We start from the raw sequence: 6,710 nt of genomic DNA on the forward strand, positions 1-6,710 counted from the left end.
ACTCAAAACTCAAAGCGGGGGAAAAAAAATTTACCACCTTAACCCACTTAGTACAGCTCAGTGTGATTAGGGACATTCCCATTGCTGTATAATGGTCATCACCCACCTCCAGAAACTTTTCATCTCGTAAAACTCAAAACTCAGTGCTCATAAAACAATAATTCCCCATTCCCTCCTCCCCAAGCCCCTGGTGACTGCCATTTTTTTCTGTCCTTATGGATTTGACTAGTCCAGGCATCTCAGTAAGTGGTGCCATGCAGTGTTTTCATAGTAACTTTGTGAATGACCCATCTCATTAGCATGCTTCCAAGGCGTGTCTATGTTATGACATTTATCACAGCTGCCTCCTTTAAACTATACAATATTCTGCTGTATGTATGCACGATGCATGGCTTATCCACCCATTTATTGATAAATACTTGATTTAGTGTGAGCAATGTCATTGTGAACATAGATATGCAAGTATCCTTTTGAGTCTTTTCTGTTAATTCTCTTGGATATATACTCAAAAATAGAATTGCTGGATCATATATGGTAATTCTGATTAATTGTGCTAAGAACCACCGCCGTATATTTTCCCCAGCAATGCACCATTTTAAATTCCTGCCCACGAAGCACAAAGGTCACAGTTCAGGGTTGCTACACATTAAAATACTTTATTAATTAATTTAAATAATATAAGATGATCAGAAAACATTAAGATAGCCATCTAAAACAATAATTTTAATTGCAAGCTTTCTCACTTGTATATTTTTATTTTAATTTTGCTCAGTGCATACCTGAATTTGTTCTGTGATATTACAAAGCTAACATAATTATAATTTTAATGTTTTATTTTATTTAATGAAGAGGAAATAATATAATTATCTTCATCAGCAAATCATGTCATATTCAAACTGCTTCCATTTTTCTAGCTTTAGAAATATGTAATACACACATATATGAATGAATTCTTTTTCTTCCTTTGAATATTTTCCACAAGAAAGTATTAATCAGCCAAAAGGTATATGCATTTTTAGTTTCTAATAAGTATCATTAAATGTCTTTTATATGAGTTTTTTTTTGTTGTTGTTGTTGTTTGAGACAGGGTCTCACTATGTAGTTGAGACTGACCTGGAACTCACTATGTAGCTCAGGATGGTCTCGAACTCATAGTGATCCTCCTGCCTCAGCCTCCCAAGTGCTGCGATTACAGTCATGTGCCACCACTCCTGGCTACGATATGAGTTTTATAAACTTTTATTCCCCACCACTCTCACCAGTGGGACCCATGATTGCAGGTACTGTTATTCTGTGCATCAGTACTCCTCTAACCGACTTCTTTCTTTTAGTAAACACAAAATAAATGTTCATGAGTTGAACTTATAAATGATTTTATAAATGAATAAATAAGATGAACACTCATTTTCCAGGCTTTGCAGCATCATGCAGATATAACACAACCTCTATTTAGCACTTACAAATATGTAAATATAACGTATGAGTCATGAGTCAGGATAAATGCGAATGACCCATTCATCATAACTGAAGTACAGCTGGTTAAAGTTCTTCCTATTTTGTTAATTTCTTGCTGTGAACTTTAAATTAGAAAATCTTTAAATTAAGTGCTTTTCATCTCTCTATCTGCCAAACTGGCTAGCACAAATTTTGCATAGTAGGCATTAAATGTATCAAATTAATTTATTATGCTACTATTTTGAATAATCTTAAAGAATCATGATTAGAAAGTAAATTATATAGACATTAAAATACACATCACAAGGATTGTCTTTGTGCTAAAGTAGAATAAATTAGCAGATAAAAGGAAGCCTTAAACTATCCCGATACTCAATTTTTCAATTTTTCAAGTATTCAATTTTTCACTGACTGTAAATTATAATGGGAATGTTACTGGAACTGTCAAATTCTCCCCAGAGCAATCTTCAAGGCTAATCAACATAGACAATCACTCTTTTCATTTCTATGGCAATAAGAGAATTTTAAGCAATATCTTTTGATTGGAGTTGTGTTGAAAATTGCTTAGTTGGAGGCCTTATTTTAAATGCAACAAGCCTGAAATATTAAATGTAATTTGCCATGAAGCTTAGAGAAAGCATGAGACATTTGGTACATTTTTTTCTAATTGTTTCTGATTACTCTTTGGGTAGCTCCGGCACATCTTAATCTTCAAAATCATCTTTGAGGGCTTCAACATCTTTGACCACTACTTTTAATCAAAAAGGAGCTAAAAATAAAATGCTTGAACCGTTGCAAGGCAGAAATATTTACAATATACTGGCTTTGACACATTTTATTTAATTCAGCTTAAAGAAAGACCCTCAAGAAGGTAAATAGCTGGTATTTAATAAATACTGATGAAGGTGACACCTTGCCTGATGTTAATAGTGACAAAATCAACTGTCTGTCTCAGAAACAATGGTCAATACTGAAGATGACAGTTTCATTTTCCAATGACAATATTGTCTTGTTTAAATCTGCTTAGCAATAAAGTTTTCTTATATATATTATTTAGAAAAATGTATGCATTGTAAAACATTTCCTTGCACAAAAATAAAAGTTTTACTCTTTATTTCTACTGTGGTAATGATAACTTTAACAGAAACATAAACAGCAAATATATAGAGTTATATAGAAATTTAGATAAGTGGCCCAATCACCTAATATTATTGAGCAAAGTCACTGGAGTCTGGAAACTTTGTGACTTGCTCAGTAAAAAGTTATAAAGTAACTTGTAGCGAATTATACGGTACCTTGCAATTTGGTCGCAACCAGAATTGTGGAATGAGTTCTGCAACTAGAATCATGGGAAGAATTAAGTCCATCAATCAAGGTACCACTCTATAATAGTGAATGCAATTATAAGTAGTGAATTATAATTTAAATCATTAATACTGAATAAATGTGCTTTCCATAGCTCTATGAAAATCATTACATTTTTTAATCACAATAAGAACACCATTTTATTAAATTTCCACTATTTTAATCTGGAATAAAGTTCCCATATCCATTTAAACAAGGAAGAAATCAGTTACTGACTTCATATTTTGATGAGGAGAAAAACAGTGATATACAGAAATGCATTGGTTCACAAATGCTTCTGTTTGCAAACAATTCAGTTCACTAACAGAAGCATTCAGTACAATTTTGCTTCTGTTCTTGCATTCTGCATCAGGGGACTAACGGGACCGTGACCATCTTCCCTGATGTGACACATGGTCTTAGCTTCCTCTTGTGGAGATTGTGGTCACACACACCTTGCACACTTGTTGTGAAGCTTGTGGTGTGTTCTTTAGTGCATACAACACTGCACAGCAGGTTCAATCCAGCATGGCTCCAAAGAAAGTCTAGAGTTAGCATGGTGATAAAAATAATATTCACAGCAATAATGAAGGTGAGAGGAGTATGCAGAGCAATAATGAAGGTAAAGAGAAAGTACTGAGTAAGATTAGTAAAAAGCAGGTTTTGAAGAAGATACCATTGAATTGAAATAAATTGTAGAAAAGCATTGATGGTGGTATTCATGTGACTGATCTGATGATGTCGACAATCAACTATTTTGAAGAGTAAAGAAGTCATCCAGAATCCCCGGTACCAAAAAGAAGTCATCCAGGAGTGATGTGTCCAAAGGAGTAATGGTGTTAACTGAGCAGAGGATGCAAGTCCTAGAAGAGGTAGAAAAACTTGTATTAGTATAGTTGAATGAGACACAGCGGGCAGGTGATAATGTTATCTAAACCTAAATGATTGATATCTTTAGATATTTATGTCTTTACAGTTCATCCCTTGCTGGACATCAGATTTCATAATTTGTTTTACTTTTCTGAAGCTCAGATTCGTTATATTTGAAATGAGAACAATAAGCTGCTTCATAAGGTTAAAATGATGAGATACATAAAGCACTGATTCTATGCATGCTCCTAACATTTGTTAAATGAATTCATGAGCTAATGTTCCCCTCCCTGGACTCTGTCCTCTGTCACATCTTCTACTTGAATTGGGGAAGACAAGCTTATTCTTTAAAACTCAGTTGTAGCCATCTTTAATTTTCCGGGAATGTCTGTGTCCTACTTCTCTGCTTTTACACTTTCCCTCTAGAGAGAATCCCTCTCTAGAGAGAATTATCTACTTTTTATGAAACAAGCTTTGACTTTCTTTCCATGTTAACATTTTCTCCATTGTGACCTGAAAACCTAAATGCTTTAGAACTAAGCCATCAATTCCAGTTTAGCTACAGGTGGGGGGACAAACAAACAAACAAACTACAACGGTTATATAGACTTGAAGTACAGAGATCCAAATGAGACAGTCCTCAAGTTGTTTGTGACTCCCAAGTGTGCAGAAGTGATAGAGTGTCAATCACAGGAGGAAACACAAGTATCCTGACACCAAAAGTGGCTTCGGAGTTCACTTACAGGAGCCTCCAAGACATCTGAGACCAAAGGCTGTTAAAGCTCTCAGGAACCGTCTTGAGGAGTCCCAGGAAATAATCTGGAAGGTGTCCAGAACATGGGAGGAAAATCAAGGTTCCTGGAGAATGGGACTGCTGAGCACTGGGCATATGGACAGCTTTAAGAAGAATAACTGAAGTCTTTGCAACCATCACACAAATATTACTGGATGTGAAATGAATGCCACACTGATATAAATTAGCCATGGCTTTAAAACATACTTAAACACAGTGATTTTGCCTTAATAAACACTTAGTAACATGTTTCAGTGACAGACATTTTGGTTCATTGTACTTAAGAATTAGTCACAAATCCACCCATGGAAGATGCGATAAAGGGCTGATAGCATATGTAAGACATTCCTAGGAGAAATTGCAGATTTGGCTCCAAACCACCTCAATGAAGCACAATTTCAAAATAAGTCACAATATTTTTGATTTCTCCATGTATATAAACGTTTTCTTACGTCTGCAAAAACAATGTACAGTATATACTTTAAGAAATACTTTACTGCTAAAAGTGCTAATGATCATATGATCCTTTAGCCAGTCATAATTTTTTTGCTGGTCCAAGATTGTCCTTTTATGTTAATTATTGCTGACTGATCAGGTTGGTGGTTGCTGAAGGTTTGGGTGCCTGTGGCAGTTTCTTAAGACAGTAATGAAGTTTTCTGCATCAATTTTTTTCTCCCTTTCATGAAAGAATCCTCTATATGTCTGAAGATGTGATGTTATTTGATAGCATTTTACCCACAATAGAACTTCTTTTAAAGTTGGAGTCAGCCTTTCAAACCCTGGTGCTGCTTTATCAACCAACTTTACATAATACTCTGATTTCTTTTTTGTCATTTCAACAATGTTCACAGCATGTTCAGGACTGGATTCCATCTCAAGAAACCACTTTCATTGCTCATATGTAAGAAGCAATGCCACATCAAAGTTTTATTCTGTGATCACAATAATTCAGTCACATCTTCAGACTCCACTTCTGCATTGGAAATCTGTTATTACAACCACTTTCATGAATTATTTTAGCTACAACTTCTGAAAAATTTGCAGCAGCGTTTACATTAGCACTTCCACTTTTATAAAAATGGCTTTTATGTTATAGAAATGGCTTCTGTCCCCCTGAACCAACCTCTTCCAGCTTCAAACTTTTCTTCTGTAGCTTCCTCACCTCCCTCAGCCTTCACAGAACTGAATATAGTTAGGGCTTTGTTTAGGATTAGGCTCTGGTTTAAAGGGATGTTGTGGCTAGTTAACTCTTCCAACTAAACCACTAAAACTTTGTATTAGACTTGTCTATTTTTCTTTCTATTCATTCGTGTGTTCCCTGGAGTAGTTCCTTTAATTTCCTTCAGACACTTTCCTTTTGTAGTCACAATTTAGCTAAATGCTGCAAGAAGCCTAGATTTAGGCTTGTCTCAGGTTTTAACATGCCTTCTTCACTAAATCATGTCCAGCTTTTCATTTAAAGTGACAGCTATTCAACCATTCCTCTCATGTGCTCACCTACAGACCACCTTAGGGTTATTAATTGGCCTAATTTCAATAGTGTTGTGTCTAAGAGAATAGGGAGGCCCAAAAGAAAAAAGAGAAAAATGAGAATAGCTGGTCTGTAGTACAGTCAAAACATATTTACCTAGTGACAGTTCACTGTCTTAAATGGGTGTGGTTCGTAGTTTTCCTGCAAACAACTGTAACATCAAAAATTACCGATTACCATTATATGACCGTGAAAGTTTGAAACAAAAATTACCAAAATGTAACACAAGGTACACAACGTTGAAATGACACAAACTTGATCCTGGCAAAGTTGCAACAAACTTTCAAATTGTAAACACAGGGTCTGACAAATGTGATGAAAGGATGTAGTCCTGTATGGACTTGCACATTTTCTAAATTTAACAGTAGGCACAGCATATGACTTTAATAGCATTCATTATGTGAGTCTGTTGGGTAGTGAGGGCCAGGACCCTGAGACTGGAGTCATACTATACTCTAGAGTCAGGGATCACGCAACGTCACCTACACGAAGCGAGTGAAGCCCCCCAAAATGGCGACTGCATGTCCAGCCGGCCCAGGCCAGGGAACGTCACGTCACCATGGCAACGACGCTCTTGCGTAGGGGCGCACCCGGGGTGAAAGTTCAGAGGTGTCCCCGCAGCCCACTAGCCGTTCGTGCGGTGTCCAGACGCCAGGTCGGGCTCGAGTGCCCGCAGCGCCCAGGGCCCCGGGACAACAAGCATTGGCTTAGGCCTGG

The sequence above is a fragment of the Fukomys damarensis genome, unplaced genomic scaffold, assembly GCF_012274545.1.
Source record: "Fukomys damarensis isolate Sample0158 unplaced genomic scaffold, DMR_v1.0_HiC HiC_scaffold_21, whole genome shotgun sequence".
Lineage (NCBI taxonomy): Eukaryota > Metazoa > Chordata > Mammalia > Rodentia > Bathyergidae > Fukomys > Fukomys damarensis.